Source organism: Thalassophryne amazonica, chromosome 6, assembly GCF_902500255.1.
Source record: "Thalassophryne amazonica chromosome 6, fThaAma1.1, whole genome shotgun sequence".
NCBI lineage: Eukaryota > Metazoa > Chordata > Actinopteri > Batrachoidiformes > Batrachoididae > Thalassophryne > Thalassophryne amazonica.
Window position 1 is genome coordinate 116,539,324 of NC_047108.1, and position 21,555 is coordinate 116,560,878.

Below are 21,555 nucleotides of genomic sequence, written 5' to 3' on the forward strand. Positions count from 1 at the left end.
ATCAAACTCTTAAAAGAGAGTAAATCATCATGCAATGTTGCAAAAGATGTTGGTTGTTCACAGTCAGCTGTGTCTAAACTCAGGATACAAAAAACATGGGAAGGTTGTTAAAGGCAAACATACTGGTAGACCAAGGAAGACATCAAAGCGTCAAGACAGAAAACTTAAAGCAGTATGTCTCAAAAATCCAAAAATGCACAACAAAACAAATGAGGAATGAATGGGAGGAAACTGGAGTCAACGTCTATGACTGAACTGTAAGAAACCGCCTAAAGGAAATGGGATTTACATACAGAAAAGCTAAACGAAAGCCATCAACACCTAAACAGAATAAACAAGGTTACAATGGGCTAAGGAAAAGCAATCGTGGACTGTGGATGACTGGATGAAAGTGATATTCAGTGATGAATCTCAAATCTGCATTGGGCAAGGTGATGATGCTGGAACTTTTGTTTGGTGCCGTTCCAATGAGATTTATAAAGATGATTGCCTGAAGAGAACATCTAAATTTCCACAGTCATTGATGATATGGGGCTGCATGTCAGGTAAAGGCACTGGGGAGATGGCTGTCATTACATCATCAATAAATGCACAAGTTTACGTTGATATTTTGGACAATTGAAAGGATGTTTGGGGATGATGAAATCATTTTTCAAGATGATAATGCATCTTGCCATAGAGCAAAAACTGTGAAAACGTTCCTTGCAAAAAGACACATAGGATCAATGTCATGGCATAGGGTCAATGTCAACGAGCAGATCTGATTTGATGCAGGTTTTAGTTTGAGGGATGGAAATTTACAGGGTGATTCCATAATTTATTCCTCAGAACTGAGTGATTCCATATTTTTTTCCTCTGCTTGGTCTAAAAAAGTAACCATTACTGACTGTCACAATCTTTTTTTCTTGATTTCTTATAGTGTTTCTTAAAGCCAGAAAGTTGCCATTTGAAATGACTTTAGTTTTGTGTCATGTCTGTGATCTGCTTTTTTTCCACAAAATTAAACAACTGAATGAACATCCTCCGAGGCCGGTGATTCCATAATTTTTGCCAGGGTTTGCAGAATGTCATGCACCTCTACTGTTGTAAATGGATGGCACACATTGATTAATTTATTCATCATTTATTGTGCCAATTAGGGATGTAGACAAGACCAACAGCCACCGTAGGTCGAATGTGACCTAATACCAAAACTTTGGGATTTTGGAGTAGCTGAGACAACTGTTTGAAGAAAGCGAGACTGAACTGAGACTCGTAGCGCACAAACCCCCACCAACACAAGTTTCCAATTCCACAAAATTTTTATCTTGTAAAAGAATTTTCCAGGTCAAAGTCCTGTTAGAAGTGTATTTTCATAAACTAAAATATAATACAAAATATTTGACCAAAAGGGCTTTTCAATGTTAAAATCAAATATCCGCTAAATCCGCATTATGGATCAGATGTGGATCAAAATTAATCTGTTCATTTAGAGCACCAGTTTGAACCTCACTGTCACAAATGAGAGTGACTGAGGCACTTTTGATTGAGATATAATTCAAACTGTACACCAAATGGGCTTTTCAATAATAAATTCACAAAATCCACAATCCAGACCAGATCTGGATCAAACTTTGTCAGGTGATAGTGAGCACCAGTCTACACCTTACTTTCAAATATGAGAGTGATTGGGGCACGTCTGATAAAGAAATAATGTAAAATATACATTAAAAGCTTGAGCAGATGCCCCCACGACCCGACCTCGGATGAAGCGAAAGAAAATGGATGGATGGATGGATACATTAAAAGCATTTTTCAATGTTAAATTTGAATAGCCATAAAATCTGTAATCTGGATTAGATGTAGATCAAACTATGTCAGTTGATGAAGGATACCATCCTAAATAACATTCTCAAATACAAATCAAATGTGATCTTTTTTGACAGTTATGAATTTTTGAAAATTCATCCATGTTAAAGATAGGGATTTTTCAAATTTTCCAAGTTTTTTTTTTCCAGATTTTGACCTTTGAGCTACGACCCTGAAAATTAAATAAGTTCTTGCCCATCAGGATATGAATCTTCACTAAAAATTTCATAATGATATATGAAAAATTGTGGGTTCCAGGCTGTTCACAAATAGACAAACAGGTGGCAAAAACATAACCCCCCACCAAATTTCTTGGTGGAGGTAAAAGGTATACTAAAACTGAACATGATATAAAAGTTTATGAGATAAATATTGAGCTCTTTTGATACCTCACATGAGAGTGTGTCAAAAATTAACATAATATAACCCCAATTCCAATGAAGTTGGGACGTTGTGTAAAATGCTGTGGTGGGCACAGCTAACCAAAAAGTTAGCTTCGATAACAGAAAATCAGATAACTAAAAAGTTTTATACCACGGTCAGTGAGAATTCCATGTCTAACTGGTGTGCATTATTTTTGTGTATACGCACACGTAGTTTGGCGAGTTAAGTCACTGTTATAATCATTCCTCTCTGGTCGTCACCACAGCAACGTGCAAATCAGTTGTCGCAGATCAGCTGTGTTTTGACAGGTGAATGACAGAAACATGATAAAACATGGATTTCCAAGTGAATTTTAATATTTTTGGCCAAAATAAAATGTTTGAGGAATGGGAAGAGGAGGAGAGCAAATGAGAAGAACAGCAAAAGCAACGGCGTAAAGATCATCGGACGAACTGGACAAGACTGAAGATGGGAAAGAAGAAGAGAACAGTTGCCAAGACTAACCCCTCGCTCACACTGCCTCCGGTGTTACCGTTGCGGAGTACGGATGCGGGACCCGCAGAGAATCCAAGCCATTAAAAAGATACAAACATCTCTCAGTGGCCACGGAGTTCTGTGGCTGCGGTTACCAAGACCCTGCGTCGCTGTGGATTTTTCCACAAGAAGTCTATCCTTGCGGGCTGCCGGTGCGCTCTGCATCAAAACAGCAAGCGTAGTCTCTGGACCTGTTGCCAGAGTTGGCCATAGCTCCATACACCAGACAGGGGCACGTTGCCGGAGCTGGCCGCAGCTCCACACAGCAGAGAGGGGGACAGTGTGAGTGGCCCGCTGCAGCGTTGACTGAGCCCACAGACTCGGTAAGCACATCGGAGGCAAAATATCTTGAGACTGGCATAAAATAGTCCCAAATACTTACAGATTTTTATCAAGTTCTGTTAAATAAATATTTGTGTGTTAGCTCACTGTGTGGGACCATGGTATAAGCGGATTAAACAACTCGAAGCTGTGCATTATACAGTTTGAATACACTTCGCGGAGTAACAACACTCTGCTTTTAGACTCCGCGTCGTGCATTCAAACCATATAATGCACAGCTTCAAGTTGTTTAATCCTTACATCTTTTATAAAGCTAAACTGATAAACCACCCAAAAATGTATAGGAAGCGACAGCTAGCCGATAACTTCCAGTATTGTCTCCAGTACACTTGCAACTACTAAACAAGCTGATTTTGAGATTTAACATGAAGATTGCTTCTGGTAGCATCAATGACGACCACAGACTCAAACAATAAGTCGGCACTTCTGTCTTTGTGCCCGGTGCTGGAAGCTCCTGTTTACTACATAGCTTAGAGCAGTGAAACCGTTGAGAGGAACAGCGAAGTTCAACTCTGTAGCAATGTCGCCGTGAGGCGAAGGTCTTGGAAAATAAAGCAGTGCTGACTTATGGATTTGATTTATAAATAAAATTGAATCAATTTATTCTGTATTAACTACATTAATGTCAATTCTGTCTTTTGTACAAAGTTAAAATACAACATATATCTTTTAATTTTAAATAATGTACTAATTCTGAAGTTTTGTAACAAACACAGACAAATAACATATATCTTTTAATTTTAAATAATGTACTAATTCTGAAGTTTTGTAACAAACACAGACAAATGCCAAAGGCATTATGGGTAAAATGTGCCTCCGCTAACACTGATTGGTTGGCTCATTCATTCTATGTAAAAACCAACACGTTAATGTGAGGTGCGTGTGTTGTTTATATATAAATGTGCTTTTGTAAAATATGCCTTTTTTTATTTGTAAAAAAAAAAAAAAAAAAAAAAAGCCAAAAAGTCAAGTTGTTATTTTGACAACCATCTGATATAACCGGGGTCAAAATAAATAGAACATTGCCATCTACCGACGTCCAGACGCTCATACTGCCATGAACACTGACACTACTGGCCAGTAGATGGCAGTAGAGACTGTGAAACTTTAATTTACAGCCTGTGGCTGAAAGCTCTCTGCTAAGAGTGAAAACCTTCATTCCAAGAAGGAATAGGCTGTATTCTGATAAATATTATATCATAGTGATTGTGTATAAGTTTTATCAAAATTCATGTGGATTGACCCCCTCCCCCAGCCACCCCCATACCTTCTCAGCCTGAGGTACTGAGGTACATATGGTTCAACTGTATGTATCAGATTATTGTTAATATTGTTGTCTTAATATTAATTTTTTTTGTTTGAAAATAGTACCAGGTTGTAGCCCATGTCATGGTGGTTCAGAATATGTAACTTTGGGGAGTTCACCTTTTGTAGTTTTAGAGCCTATTCCGGACAGACAGAAAGACAAAAGTAGCCATTTATGTATATAGATTACTGTGGAACAAAGACGACAGACAGTGTTTGACATAAACAGGACTCTAAATAGCAAACAGGAATCGATTGCAATGATTCTAATTGAAAATAATGGAGAAGCAACCTGTGCTACTTCTGGCATTTTTACATAAAACAAACACAATAACAACATCTATAAACCCAGAGAATATATTCACAAGAGATTTAGGCACAATATACAAAGGGTTTGATGCTGTTGTCTGTGTGGAGCCTGATCAGAGCGTCTCAAATGTATTTCTTCTGTCGTGAATGTACTGACAGTACCCATAATGCACCTGGAGACAGCATGTCCACACAAAAACCTTCAAAATTAGTGCAAAATTAATTTAGCAATATTTTAAAACTAAAACATATATCTGATATTTTCACTTTATAAAACTTCAGACGTTAATTTAAATAACTTGTCCGAAATTAGTTTGGTTAAAATTTGAACCATAAGTTAAAACTGTATGCCTCTGGATGACATGGGTGATACTGCCAGCATAGCAGTATGGGGTCAAAAGAAATGAGCTTTTCTTCTTCCCCATTCTTGCTTGATGTACGAATTCAGCTGTTCAACAGTCCGGGGTCTCTGTTGTCATATTTTGCACTTCATAGTGTGCCACACATTTTCAATGGGTGACAGGTCTGGACTGCAGGCAGGCCAGTCTAGCACTCTTTTACTACGAAGCCACGCTGTTGTAACACGTGCAGAATGTGGCTTGGCATTGTCTTGCTGAAATAAGCAGGGACGTCCCTGAAAAAGACGTTGCTTGGATGGCAGCATGTGTTGCTCCAAAACCTGGATGTACCTTTCAGTATTGATGGTGCCATCACAGATGTGTAAGTTGTCCATGTCATGGGCACTAACACACCCCCATACCATCACAGATGCTGGCTTTTGAACTTTGCTCTGGTAACAATCTGGATGGTCTTTTTCCTCTTTTGTCCGGAGGACACGACGTCCATGATTTCCAAAAGAATTTGAAATGTGGACTCATCAGACCACAGCACACTTTCCCACTTTGTGTCTGTCCATTTCAAATGAGCTCGGGCCCAGAGAAGTGGCGGCGTTTCTGGATGTTGTTGATGTATGGCTTTCACTTTGCATGGTAGAGTTTTAACTTGCACTTGTAGATGTAGCGACAAACTATGTTAACTGACAATGGTTTTCTGAAGTGTTCCTGAGCCCACTCGGTAAGATCCTTTACACAATGATGTTGGTTTTTAATGCAGTGCCACCTGAGGGATCAAAGGTCACGGGCATTCAATGTTGGTTTTCAGCCTTGCCGCTTACATGTAGAAAGTTTTCCAGATTCTCTGAATTTTCTGATTATATTATGGACTGTAGATGATGGAATGCCTAAATTCCTTGCAATTGAATGTTGAGAAACATTGTTCTTAAACTGTTGGACAATTTTTTCATGTAGTTGTTCATAAAGTGGTGATCCTCACCCCATCTTTGCTTGTGAATGGCTGAGTGTCCTCAGTTCCCAAACGCTTATTGAGTGTTGTTAGAAGGAAAGGTGATGTAACAGTGGTAAACATACCACTGTCGCAGCTTTTTTGAAACATGTTGCAGGCATCCATTTCAAAATGAGCAAATATTTGCACAAAAACAATAAAGTTTATCTGTTTGAACATTAAATATCTTGTCTTTGTGGTGCATTCAAATGAATATAGGTTGAAGAGGTTTTGCAAATCATTGTATTCTGTTTTTATTTACATTTTACACAACGTCCCTACGTCATTGGAATTGGGGTTGTTATAATCAATCCATCCATTTTCTATACCTATTTAGTATTTGTGCAGCTCCACTTTTCAATCACATCTATGACGATTAATCATTACAAAAAAAAAAAAATTAGCTACATGTTGGTGTGACAAAAGCAGCTATTTTGTAATGGCGGAAAACATTTTATTTTATTTCTTTTAAAGATTTAAAGCTTTAAGCACTCTGCATTATTTGGCTTCTGACCTTCTGATCCAACAACAACAATTTACTGACAGTAACCTTCTGAAGCCATCAATCCAGATAATTGAGAGTTTCATAATCTTCTTCCTTGTGGTAGCACGCTATACCGAAGCTTTGTGTGTGGGCAGAAATGCACAATGCAGACCAAGAAAACAGCTCGCCCACACATATGCATATAAGTTTAGACCTGAACGCGTAAAGCAAACACAAAACATCTATATCATTAAAATGTCTGTGAGATCCATATGTGCAGATCCCTGTTCAGATGTTGTACAGGCTCCATACAGCATCCAAAGCCTTGAGAACGTCTTGTCTGAAGGGAAAAAATGTATCCAAGCATACCATAAACGGCTGCTTTCAAGCTGTTTCTGATTAGCGGTTTTCTTGTTTTAAAAGCCCCGAGATGTTATGTGTAATGCAATCTCCCGGCTGTGTCAAACTGCTACCTCAGTGCGTACGCCGAGCAAGACCTCTCAGACGCTGCAAACAAAGGAGTCTCTGTTCTGGCTACATGCACCTTTTTCACAGGCTCACATCGTCCCAGGGATCGGGTGCAGGAAGGCCTGTGGCCTCCAGTTTTCATGCTACAGCCAGGTAAGGATGTGGTGAAGGTGTGAAAATCTTTGCATGTTATCTGCATTTGCCTCAGAAGCAAAGAATAAAAGCTTAATTCTTACACAACTCACACAGAAACAATGCTGCATCTTAGCGTGTTGTTCTTTTATTAGCTCAGCTCGGCAATACAAATCTTAATAAAATGAGAAAAATCTACAACACAGAATGTACACGCAAGGGAATGGAGATGCTTATTTAGCACATTCATTAGAGCGTAATCAGCATTTCAAATAAATACAGCAAAATCCTCCATATTTGTACAGCTAATGTGTCTGATTTAACTTCAAAGCAAACTACTGTACATGCAAAAAGCCGCGGGATCGCTAAAGCAAACACCGAGGCTTCAATTACGACACTAGAGAAAAAGCCTGCGATGGGAGCATGTGCTGGTGCAATGTGTCGCAACATCAACCACACAAACAGAACTGCCTTGATGCCTGGATGGCAACCAGCTTGACAGACAACAGGTGTATCTCCACCTCTCAACAGTGACGACCTATCTGCAGCAGCGAGATGAAACGTGGGTGCCCCCCCCCCCCCAACCTTGGCCTTCTCCAGCTGCTGGGGTCCTCAACAGAGAAACAAGCCACATGACTAAAACGTCAAAGATAACAGGAAACAAAGTACTAATGACAACAACTGTGAGTTCATTCATTGTCTATACCCGCTTATTCCAATGAGGGTCACAGGGGAGCTAGAGCCTATCCCAGGGGTCAATGGGTGAGAGGCGGGGTACATCCTGGACAGACAGCCAGTCTATCGCAGGGCCGACACAAGCACATCTACAAAAAATTGAACGTTTCCAGTTCTTGTAACTTGCATGTCTTCAGAGGTGAGAGGAAGGCCGTAGAACTGGAGGAAACTCATGCAAACACGAGGGAGAACATGCCAACGCCACACAAATGGAAGCGATCCCAAGACCTTCTTGCTGAGAGGCGACAGTGCCAACCATTAAGCCACTGTACCGCCCTAATTGTTAGGTGTATCTGTAAAAGATACAACTACAAATGGTTACCTTTTCAACCTTAAAATCAATATATGAAGGAATTTAAAGAAACTCTTAAAGGAAACCCTAAAGTAATGCTTACACTACATGTTCTTAAAGTGTATGTGGTCCGATACCATGATTTAACTCAGCCACATGGGGTGTACAGTCAGTGCATTCTGAGTAGGGTTGGGTCAAAAATGTCATCTGGTGTAAATTTTCCCAAACCAATCAAACAGATCACAAATCGAATTTCCATACTGGAATGGTCGATGCTCAGGTTAAGAAGGACCGCCACCGGTGCTGCTGTCCAACAGTGTCCAGAAGGGATGGGAGAAGAAGAAATTTAGGAGCGTGATGTCAGAGTTAGAACTTTGAATGCTGGCAATATGACTGGTAAAGTTGGCTGAGAGGCAGGACTGAGATGGTGCAGAGGAAGGAGCCAGTGTATATAGGGAGAAGGATGCTGAGTATGGAGCCATTAGGCAGGAGTAGAAGAGGGAGGCCAAAGAGGAGGATTATGGATGTGCTGAGGGAGGACATGCAGGTGGTTGGTGTGACAGAAGTAGATGCAGAGGACAGGGTGAGATAGAGACTGATGATCTGCTATGTTGACCCCTGACCCCTAAGAGGAGCAGCCGAAAGAACAACAAGGTCAAATATCAGGATTATTATGAGTATTTCAGGTCTTACATTTACAAGGACTCCAATGCTGTGACGAGGTTCAAACTTCTATGCTTCTGTCCATCTTTAGTGCAGAGATGCACATCCTCTCATTTTAAATTAAATTTGCCGTATTAAAGGATCAGAAGCCAAACACTGAACTCTGGCTGTGCAGAACTGGTGTGTAAGCCTGTTTGATGGCACTGACAGAACATTAACTGCAACCAGCGGTTTTTAAAAAGCACAAATTGCTTCACTCACTAAGAAGGTATTTGTTGACATAACGCTGCAAACATGAAGTGGGTGGTGATGACGGACACATGATCACTTCAGTGGAGAAACTCCAAAAACTGGGTCTTTATTTAAAGAGCACCCCACCATGCATATACAAAGTGGCATGTTTAGAACAAACCAAATAAAAAATGTTAAAGTACCTGTCGAAAGTTTGGACACACTTTCCCATTCAACTGAATTTTTGCTTCAATGTACCTTAGTTGTAGAAATGCAATTTTGTTGTATAGGTATCTGTACAATGACAATAAAGACAATTTATCCTTTGTGTGTGTATAGTATATATATATATATATATATATATATATATATATATATATATATATATATATATATATAAACGGAATACATGTAACTGTTCTGAAAAGTGTAGGAACACGGACCCACAACAGGGGGCGCAAATGAACGTACAATGGAATAAGCCAAATATAACAATTTAATGTTGTGAATGTGCACATCAGAGCAACAGACAACATAATTGAGATCACCAGTCAAATAAGTTACGGTGGTGTGTGAGCAGGCTCGAGGATAGGAGACGCAAGTCCAGAAAAGAGCCGGATCCCACACGCCTTCCACTCTACCGGACCTGAAGCAATCCTGGAGTCGCCAAGCACTGGGTCCCCAGGTGGCCACTGCCTCCGGCTGTCAGATCAGGTACTGCTGGCAGGAAGAACAGACAGGTGATGGTGGGTGTATGAACACCCAGCAAACAGTTCAACACAAGGGTGGAAAGCACCTCCACCTCTCAATCACAGAGTTTGTACAGATCCTGCAGTAACAATTAACAGTCTGCAAACTCAGAATAATGTCAGTAAGTACAGAAGTAAAAACGTTATTACTGTATATAACCAAAGGCTGAGACGTTTACTTAACGGTAGACGATTTCTCGGCAGTGAGGTGAAGATGCTGCCCAGCTCTTATGGAGGTGTGGATGATGATGATGAGTGACAGCTGGTGTTGCAGATGAGTGACAGCTGCCACTCCCGGTGCTCCGGCGCCCTCACGTGCCTGAAGCCCGCACTTAGGCAGGACGCCATCTGGTGGTGGGCCAGCAGTACCTCCTCTTCAGCGGCCCACACAACAGGACCCCCCCTCAACGGGCGCCTCCTGGCGCCCGACCAGGTTTGTCCAGATGTCGGCGGTAGAAGTCAGCCAGGAGGGCCGGGTCCAGGATGAAGCTCCTCTTCACCCAGGAGCGCTCTTCGGGTCCATAACCCTCCCAGTCCACCAGATACTGGAATCCCCGGCCCTTACGACGGACGTCCAGGAGCCGGCAAACTGTCCACGCAGGCTCCCCGTCGATGATCCGGGCAGGAGGCGGCGCCGGTCCGGGGGCACAGAGGGAAGAGGTGTGGTGAGGCTTGACCCGGGAGACATGGAATACTGGATGGATCCGCAGTGAAGCTGGCAGCCTCAGCTTCACCGCGGCAGGACTGAGGACCTTGATGATGGGGAAAGGGCCAATGTACCGATCTTTCAGCTTGTGGGACTCCACCTGTAACGGGATGTCCTTTGTTGACAGCCAAACCTCCTGCCCGGGCTGGTATGCAGGGGCCGGGGACCGCCGGCGGTCTGCATGGGCCTTGGCCCTCATCCGGGCTTTGAGCAGGGCAGAGCGGGCAGAGCACCACACCCGACGGCACCGCCTCAGATGGGCCTGGACCGAGGGCACCCCGACCTCTCCCTCCACTAGCGGGAACAATGGGGGCTGGTACCCCAAACACACCTCAAACGGGGAGAGGCCGGTGGCAGACGAGACTTGACTGTTGTGTGAGTACTCGATCCAGGCCAGATGGTTGCTCCAGGCCGTCGGGTGCGCCGAGGTCACACAGCGAAGGGCGTGTTCCAACTCCTGGTTGGCCCACTCTACCTGTCCGTTGGTCTGGGGATGGTACCCGGACGAGAGGCTCACGGAGGCCCCCAGCTCTCTACAGAAACTCCTCCAGACCTGCGAGGAGAACTGGGGACCACGGTCAGAGACGATATCGGATGGAATCCCATGTAGACGCATGACGTGGTGGACCAGGAGGTCTGCAGTCTCCTGGGCCATCGGGAGCTTCGGGAGGGCCATGAAGTGGGCCGCCTTGGAGAACCGGTCCACTATCGTGAGGATGGTGGTCATGCCCTGGGACGGCGGGAGGCCCGTGACGAAGTCCAGGCCGATGTGGGACCAGGGGCGGTGGGGCACAGGTAACGGTTGGAGGAGACCCTGCGCCCGCTGGTGGTCTGCCTTTCCCCTGGCACAGGTGGTGCAGGCCTGGACATACTCCCGGACATCGGCTTCCATGGACGCCCACTAGAAGCGCTGCCTGACCACTGCCACGGTTCTTCGCACCCCTGGGTGACAGCAGAGCTTGGACCCGTGACAGAAGTCCAGGACAGCAGCTCTGGCTTCTGGTGGGACGTAGAGTCTGTTCCTAGGGCCGGTCCCCGGGTCCAGGTTCCATGTCAGGGCCTCCCGGATGGTCTTCTCCACGTCCCAGGTGAGGGCTGCCACGACAGTGGACTCGGGGATGATAGGTTCCAGTGGATCTGACAGCTTGACCTTGACCTCCTCTTCATGGACCCAGGACAGGGCGTCAGATCGCTGGTTCTTAGTCCCGGGACGGTAGGTAATCCGGAAGTCAAATTGCCAGAAGAACAGTGACCAGCGGGCTTGCCTGGGGTTCAGACGCTTGGCGGTCCGAATGTACTCCAGGTTCCGATGGTCCGTGAAAACCGTAAATGGTACCGCAGCTCCCTCCAACAGGTGTCTCCACTCCTCAAGAGCCTCTTTCACCGCAAGAAGTTCCCGATTGCCGACGTCATAGTTCCGCTCCGCCGGGGTCAACTTGCAGGAAAAATAGGCACATGGATGGAGAACCTTGTCGGACTCCCCGCTCTGAGACAGCATGGCTCCTATCCCTGAGTCAGAGGCATCCACTTCAACAACAAACTGGCGATTGGGATCGGGCTGCACCAGAACGGGTGCAGACGAGAACCGACGTTTCAACTCCCTAAACGCAGCTTCGCACCGATCCGACCAGGTGAAGGGGACTTTAGTGGAGGTCAGGGCTGTCAGGGGGCCAACTACCTGGCTATAACCCTTAATAAACCTCTGGTAGAAATTAGCAAAGCCGAGGAACTGTTGCAGCTTCCATCGGCTCGTCGGTTGGGGCCAATCCCTCACCGCCGCAACCTTGGCCGGATCGGGTGCGACGGAGTTGGAGGAGATGATGAACCCCAGGAAGGACAAAGAAGTACGGTGGAACTCGCACTTCTCGCCCTTCACAAACAGCCGGTTCTCCAACAACCGCTGCAGGACCTGACGTACATGCTGGACATGGGTCTCAGGATCCGGGGAGAAGATGAAGATGTCGTCCAGGTATACGAAGACGAACCGGTGCAGGAAGTCCCGCAAGATGTCATTAACCAATGCCTGGAACGTCGCGGGCGCATTGGTGAGGCCGAACGGCATGACCAGGTACTCAAAGTGACCTAACGGGGTGTTGAATGCCGTCTTCCACTTGTCTCCCTTCCGGATCCTAACCAGGTGGTACGCATTTCTAAGATCCAATTTGGTAAAAATTTGGGCTCCATGCAGGGGCGTGAACACAGAATCTAACAGAGGCAGCGGGTATCGATTACGGGGCTCTCTGACTGTGGAGCGTGGAGACGGCGGCACCCTTTTGGATCCGGAAGGAAGAGGGACGGCTTGTGCCCGGCCACGCCCTTCGCCCCACTCCCGACAGTGTTCTTCTAACCGGTTGTCTAACCATATAACCAGGTCAACAAGCCCCTCAAAATCCCGCAGCTCATCCTTAGTCAGCAGGTGCTCCTTCAGGACCGGAGACAGTCCGTTTACGAAGGCGGCGCAGAGTGCAACGTTATTCCAGCCGGCCCTCGCAGCCGCTATGCGGAAGTCGACGGCGTACTCGGCTGCACTCCGACGTCCCTGTCTCATAGACAGCAGCACAGTCGAAGCGGTCTCGCCTCTATTGGGATGATCAAACACTTGTTTAAACTCCCTCACAAACCCAGTATATGTTGTTAGGAGCCATGAGTTTTGCTCCCAGAGCGCCGTAGCCCAGGCGCGTGCCTCTCCTCGAAGCAAATTGATGACATAAGCCACCCGGCTGGCATCTGACACGTACATGATGGGACGTTGTGCAAAGACGAGCTAGCACTGCATTAAGAAGTCCACGCACGTCTCAACACAACCTCCGTACAGTTCCGGTGGGCTTATGTATGCTTCAGGGGATGGGGGGGGGGGTTCGTTGAATCACCACTGGAACGTCTGTATTTTGTGCTCGGTCGGCTAGAGGAGGCGCTGCAGCAGCGCTTGGAGTGTGCGCTTCCACCTGGGCGGTGAGAGCCTCCATCCTCCGATTGAGAATGATGTTCTGCTCGGTTACTAAATCCAATCGAGCAGTGAAGGCGGTTAAGATTTGCTGTAGCTCTCCTACCACGCCTCCTGCCAACGCCTCTGCACCCTGTGTTTCCATTGGTGGTTCAAACGATCGTTAACGCCCCTCGGGATCCATGACGCTGGCCGAGAAATCCTGTTGTGAAAAGTGTAGGAACACGGACCCACAACAGGGGGCGCAAATGAACGGACAATGGAATAAGCCAAATATAACAATTTAATGTTGTGAATGTGCACAACAGAGCAACAGACAACACAATTGAGATCACCAGTCAAATAAGTTACGGTGGTGTGTGAGCAGGCTCGAGGATAGGAGACGCCCGTCCAGAAAAGAGCCGGATCCCACACGCCTTCCACTCCACCGGACCTGAAGCAATCCTGGAGCCGCCAAGCACTGGGTCCCCAGGTGGCCACTGCCTCTGGCTGTCAGACTGGGTACTGCTGGCAGGAAGAACAGACAGGTGATGGTGGGTGTATGAACACCCAGCAAACAGTTCAACACAAAGGTGGAAAGCACCTCCACCTCTCAATCACGAAGTTTGTACAGATCCTGCAGTAACAATTAACAGTCTGCAAACTCAGAATAATGTCAGTAAGTACAGAAGTAAAAATGTTACTACTATATATAACCAAAGGCTGAGACGTTTACTTAACGGTAGACGATTTCTCGGCAGTGAGGTGAAGATGCTGCCCGGCTCTTATGGAGGTGTGGATGATGATGATGAGTGACAGCTGGTGCTGTAGATGAGTGACAGCTGCCACTCCCGGTGCTCCGGCGCCCTCACGTGCCTGAAGCCCGCACTTCAGGCAGGACGCCCTCTGCTGGTGGGCCAGCAGTACCTCCTCTTCAGCAGCCCACACAACAGTAACGGTGTTACGTAATTGGGATACAAAAAAAGGTAACTGTATTCCGCTACAGTTACAGAAAAAAAGACGTATTCGGATTACAGGTATATTTAGTAAAAATTGGGATTACTTCGCAGGATTACAATTTTAATGCATTTTATGATATTATCCAGGGTTCTAGCTAGCGCAAACTTGCGTTACGGCCCGTTACGCTATAATTTTGGACCTTTACGCATATTTTGGACCGTTACGATTTTCAATACAACGTTTGTAATCAACCGTTTCTGCAGTGCGACTCCAGTTTGAAGCGTGAATCGAAGCATTGGGTCTTTGATTCGCTGCTCTTCAGAAGCGGTAAGTCCGCTTCTTAACCCCTCTGAAAGCCATTAAAATATCATGAGTAACTTTTGTGTGGATTAAAGTCACTAACTGGGACTCTGGTCTTGTTGCAGTCGAGAAACAAGAATCTGCCTCCGTTTTGTCACAGCTTTAAACGCTGCGCAGCTCTCTGACTCCGCTCGGAATTAATAACTTCAAAACAAATCGCAGCTTTAAATAAAATGACACCTCTTACAAACGTTGCAATACAGACAATAAACTACAATCGACTAAAATGTTTTTTCCTCCCAAAATGAGACGTCTTGCATTCTTTATAAACCTGACCTGCAGCGCAGCTGCAAGAGCTCAGCTCATAGGTATGGAAAGACATTCATGCCAATAATAATGTCTGAAAGAAATGCTTTTGACAAAAACTAACAGATTTTATTTCTGTTTATGTCCAGAGATCAAGGATCCACCATGCAGAGTTTATTATGTCCAGAGTTTAAGGATCCAGTAACCAATTTCATATTTATTTACTTTAAGACTCAATAAAATGTTGTTAAATTTTAATTTAATCAGCTTATAAAGCACCAAATTACAACAAAAGCCGTCTCAAGGTGCCTCACACAGAACAGTTCAAGATAAAAAAGTTAAAATAAATAAATAAAAACAAAAAAAATTCAAATACCTAATTAAAAACAGAAGTAAAAGAATAAAACATAACAAAATAAAAACTACTCATAAGAAAGAGAATAAAAATAGGTTTTAAGTCTTGACTTAAAAATGTCCACGGACTCTGACTGCCTCACTGAGGGCCATGTACTGGCAAACCCAGAATGAGATTGCCCACTCAACAAACTTCCCCAGCCTTCTGGACATGATGAAGGGACTTGGGCTGTCGTACCGTCCCTTCATGGACAGCGACATGACGTCTCCTAACCCGGCAAAATATTGATGAAGTTCCTGGATGTTAATGCATTTTCAATGGAGATCCGCGACTGGACACACTCAGAAAAATGCTCACAAAATACGTGTTACAAAATGCCATTTTGACCTGGATATTGAGCCAGTAAAATTAAATTACATTAAATTATGTCAGGAAAGTATTAAACGTACTCTGACACTCACACATTCCCAAATATTAGTGTTGAAAGTTACACGGATCTGCGCTGTTCAAGCTGCTGAGCTGAGGCGTCCTGCTGCAGTTTCATTCATGAAGTCAGTGGTGTGGGTACACATCTCTGTGTGTGGGTCTGACTGTGAGCGGCACAGTGCGGGTCATTATAATTTCATTATTTTAAGGTGCAAATTTTTAAAAATCCCCAGTCAAAGAATTTTAATCACTAACGACAAGTATTTTAACTAGACATTGGTCTAGCAGTGGAAAATATCAACTAGACATAAGTGAAGAGTTAATGGTCCGTGTCATTGGGTGACACAGGTACGGCAGGAAACATACAGCTGTTGATCATCCAAATATCACAGACAAAGTGACAAGAAGAACCAAAACCACTTACTTATGGAAGGAAAGGACTGAATAAATGCTTTTCATTATGCTGTTGTTCTTATTTTGAAAGTTCAATAAGTGGACTGATATGTTAAACATGGTGCGAATTTACTGAACAAGTAGTAGACTTTTTTTTGTTTTATATATTGTTCTGCAAGCCACTTTTAATTACAAATTCATCCGCAAACCGCCTGAGTTTTCATTATCCTTCATTTGTTTGGCATTTTTTGTTGAAAATTTAGCAGGTGAACACTGGGTGTGTTTAAAACAATATTGTGGGTGCTCTTAATTCATAATGTGAAGTAAAACAGAGCATGCCATGTAAAAGAAACAGCTTTAATATTGCTTAATAAACTGTACTATGTAGTCAAGACTATTTCTATTTAGTTTCTTTTGTCTGTATTAGCATATTTGATATTGGAGTAATCCAGAAGTAATTGAAAGCAATCATTATGGTACTTGGATTACGTTACTGACTACATTTTTCAACAGGTAACTAGTAACTGTATCGGAATACATTTTTAAAGTAACCCTCCCAACCCTGTATATATATATACTTTTTAACATCATAATGTTAAAGAGAACAGTTTATAACAAACATGCTGCTTCACTGGATGAGAAAACTGCACCTTTTACATTTTCAGATCAGGTTTCAAGCATTTTGCATGTAAACACACAAATCTGATAAATCCAAGTGTACTTTTCAGACAGCGTCACACACATTTCTAATGTGTATTGGATGTAAAAACTGTGATAATCCTTGGCTATGTCTGTTGTGTACCTACTGGGGTGCACTATTTAAACTCTCCTACAGTCACCCTGAACTGTGCACAGAATCTTAACTCCAATATCTGCAAAATTCTCTAATCTAGCCTTATTCATCTTAGACTACAACCAGAATTTCAGTTTTTACATCCTTTTGCAGAAATTCTGTCACAATTCTGTCACTAATTCCACATTGAAATATCTTCTAAAATCCAGACGTTCAGTAAAAAAACATATGTATGGAGAAATGGTCTGAACACAGGCACTGAAAGAGCTGTGTGGAATGGAGGCAGATTCCTAGAGGATTCTGGCATTCATCATAGATGTGTTCCTGGCCCTTGCCTGGTTAACGCTTGTATGGACTTGGTGCTGGGTAAGGTCGTAAAGTCCCGTAGCGTTGGTGCATTTGCTGGTGAGAAAAGGCTTCTGGAACTCAGCTTTGTGGATGATGCTGTCGTTATAGTGGAATTAATGTCCAACTGCAACAGCTGACACTGGAGTTGGAGTGTCTGGATTTGAAGTGACCCTGGATCAAGACTAAGACTACATCCAAATACTACTAGCTTATGATATAGTAGGCAAAAAGCAGTATGTCGCAATTCAGAGAATCCAAATATCCAAATACTCAGTAGGCATTTAGTAGTAGTTCAACGGTATCCAAATGATCTACCACCTTCATAGCTGGATGCAAACAACACTGCACTTGGTAGAATGGCCTAAGCAGAGGGTCACCCCTTTGAGTCTGGTCTGCTCGAGGTTTCTTCCTCAAATCATCAGAGGGAGTGTTTCCTTACCACTGTCGCCTGTGTGTTTGCTCTAGCGATGGTAAGGTTAGACCTTATTTGTGTGAAGCGCCTTGAGGCAACTTTGTTGTGATTTGATGCTATATAAACTAAATAAACTGAATACACTGAAACAGAATCCCATGAAGCAGCTGAAGCCTGGTAACTGAAGAACAGAATACATGAACATGTGTATATGTGTATATGCCACATCTGATAACATCCTGGTGAAAGAACAGCTAAGATGGTAGCGGTGATGTATGGCTGAATTGATATGCTGCTATTCGCTTGCTTACTTCTTGCACATACTAGAGTAATGGCTGGGTACTATGTACTAACAGAACACACAAAGTATTCATGTGCTGGGAAAGAGTCAGGTGTTCAATGACTTCCTGGACTCAGCCATCAAATTTGTTGAGATTCACTTATCTCGGCAGTGAAAGCCACATCTTTGGGTCATCAGTTTTTGAGGTCAACAGATATAGGTACCATTGGACTGACTTTGCCTTACTTAAGAAGACTATGATGAGGTGTTCCACCAACATCGTGAGTGAACATCAGCTGCAACAATGTAGTCATGTGGCACGTTTAGCTGATCACACCATCCATTGGGTGCAAATTGGTACCGAGGACCCCAGTAACTGGAAAAGACCAGACTCCCATGTATCACATGATTGGTTGTCTTCCGGGGTGGTTGGTAGCCAGTGTCAGGGCCGGTTCTGTGGTGTAGTGGATGGGGACACCAGTGCATGCTCCCAGACCTGACTTGGTAGCCGAGAGTACTTGTTCCCAGTGTTGTTTCTCACGGCCCAAAGTACCGGCCTCAAAGCTGGAGAAGTTGGTTCATGGCAAGAGGATCAGCGATTCAGCCTCATGACCAGACGGGAACGTGTAGCTGGGGCACACCTTGAGCAAGGTCTTTAATCCCCACTCAGTGCGCAGTTAGTACTTTGCATTAAAGCACACAACCTCTTTGTGTGTGTGTGTGTGCATCTGAAGGGGTGAATGTGAGTCATCATGTAAATGACCTTGACCATAAGTGCTGCATAAATAAAGTCCATTTTCCACAACAGATCTGCATCATTTATTTTGATTGCTCCTGCTGCGTGAAGGCAGATATGTTTGATGTGTGTGTACACATTATGTGGGACAACAAATTTTTTTAAACATTATTGTTGATTTGACTACCGGTAATCTACAAACCTCACTGTGGACAACTAGAGACTAGATCCACTACAAACCTCTTTCCACTGAAATTGTGCGTGGCCAAACACCACAAGAAAGAAATATGGTCTTTGTCATGTGTATGAACTTGCACGTCGCTGGTGTCTGGTTTGTGTGACAGCTGTGGTGAAAGAATACAAGTTTGCAAGTACAAATGGGTCTGTGCATGTTTCACCATCCTCGGCCTTCTGGCCTTCCACTGGTACTCACTGAGAATATTTGGCGAGGTGCTAATTGACAAGGAACATCCACCTTGTCGTGTTTTGTCAGAACATGAAGGCCTTACTGCTGCATCAACAAACCCTGGAGCTCTAAATTCTGCCATATGTCCAGCCATGTGTTCCCATCTACAAGCTGGGAACACTCAGCGCTGTGCCTGTCTAATTCATTAAGTGTGACTGGGACTGCACTGATCCAGACTGGGACCAGAACCTCATGCACTGTTAGCTTAGCTCTGAGGGTCCTGTTTCACTCAGGAGGTGCAGGAGGACCCCCACACGCTCAGGGTTGATGCCTTAGTTACTCTTATTTTAAAAACCTACTTTAATGTGCGGCAGTACTAATAAAAATGTGTGTATTTTTTGTTGATTTAAGAGGAATTCTATGTAATTTTTCCTCATCCAGATTTGATTCAACACATAGTGCCTTTCTCTGAAGAACAATTTTGCTGGAATGTGGAATAACTGAGGTTCAGCCAAAGACTAAGCAATTTGATTTTTATAAAAACTGATTAAAAGACAAGTTCAGAGGCCAAAGGCAGAATTTGGGCTCAATACATACACTGAACAAAAATATAAATGCAACAATTTTGTTTTTGCTCCCATTTTTCATGAGATGAACTTAAAGATGTAAAACATTTTCTATATACACAAAATACTGATTTCTCTCAAATACTGTTGATAAATCTGTCTAAATCTGTCCTTGTGAGCATTTCTCCTTTACCGAGATAATCCATCCCACCTCACAGGTGTGGCATATCAAAATGCTGATTAGACAGCATGATTATTGCACAAGTGTGCCTTAGGGTGGCCACAATAAAAGCCACTCTTAAATCTTCAGTTTTATCACACAGCACAATGCCACAGATGTCGCAAGTTTTGAGGGAGGGTGCAGTTGTCGTGGTGACTGCAGGAATGTCCATCAGAGATGAATTGAATGTTCATTTCTCTACCATAAATGGTAAATGGGCTGCATTTATATAGCGCTTTTCCATCTGCATCAGAAACTCAAAGCGCTTTACAATTATGCCTCACATTCACCCATTCACACAGACACACTCGCACACCGATGTCAGGGTGCTACCATGCAAGGCGCACACTACACACTGGGAGCACCGGGATTAAGGAACTTGCCCAAGGGCCCGTAGTGATTTTCCAGTCAGGCTGGGGTTTGAACCAAGGATCGTCTGGTCTGAAGCCCAACGCTTAACCACTAGACCATCACCTCCCCTACCATAAGCCGTCTCAAAAGGTGTTTCAGAGAATTTGGCAGTACATCCAACCGGCCTCACAACTGCAAGCCACGTGTAACCACACCAGCAGGACGTCCACATCCAGCATGTTCACCTCCAAGATCATCAGAGACCAGCCACCCGGACAACTGCTGCAACAGTCGGTTTGCAGAACCAAAGAATTTCTGCACAAACTGTCAGAAACCATCTCAGGGAAGCTCATCTGTATGCTCGTTGTCCTCATCGGGGTCTCGACCTGACTGCAGTTCATTGTCGTAACCGACTTGAGCAGGCAAATGTTCACATTCGATGGCGTCTGGCTGCTGATGAACTCTATGCGAAGGAGATGTTGCACTGCATGAGTCAAATGGTGGTAACACCAGATACTGACTGGTTTTCTGACACCCCCCTCCCCCCATCCCATGCCGCCCAAAAAAAGCGGCCTGGAAGGGTTGATTCGACTGACAGGCAGATCCAAATCAGTTCAGAATCCTTTAACCATTTCCTTAATTGATTGATTTCCTTACGACTGCTTTTTCTTTTCAGATATTTCGAAGACCTACCTTATCACATCACAAACATATTTGGCAATGTGACATCACACATGACATCACATTTGAAATAGCTGCACACATACCAGTGACAAACTCATCCTCCTTAATGATGTCACAAAAGCTGACAAAGTCAAAGTCTAAACCCCAGTTTTTGGTTGGTGGTGGTAATAATGGTTAGCCATTTATAACCCACTGGACATATGCACTCACCCCAGATTATACATCACAGGACCCCCCCCCCACACACACACACACACCAAACTAGTAAAAAAAACATTACTTATACTGTGAAAAATATCATTTGGTTCAAGAAGAATTAGTTAAATTTGCTGCTGTTGTAATATTTATTAAGTGTCCTTCTTCAGCATTACTGCATTATGATGTCATCAAGATGACACCTTTTAATTGAAACTTTTAACTCCACTATTAGATGAAGCAACAATTCAAGTAAGATGAACATAAACAACATCTCAAAAACAAGGTCACCGTGTTCACCTCCAAATTACAGAACAGGGTGCGAGACCAGGAAAAGGTGCCTGAGACACCAGCTTCCTCACATACACACTTAGACCA

The 21,555-nt window shown here is 43.9% G+C and overlaps 1 protein-coding gene across 1 annotated transcript in view; it reads right to left on the minus strand.

Moving 5' to 3' along the window:
• LOC117512968 (thymocyte selection-associated high mobility group box protein TOX-like) overlaps window positions 1-21,555 on the minus strand; it is a 255,724-nt gene that overhangs the window by 121,853 nt on the left and 112,316 nt on the right. The window lies entirely within an intron of this gene.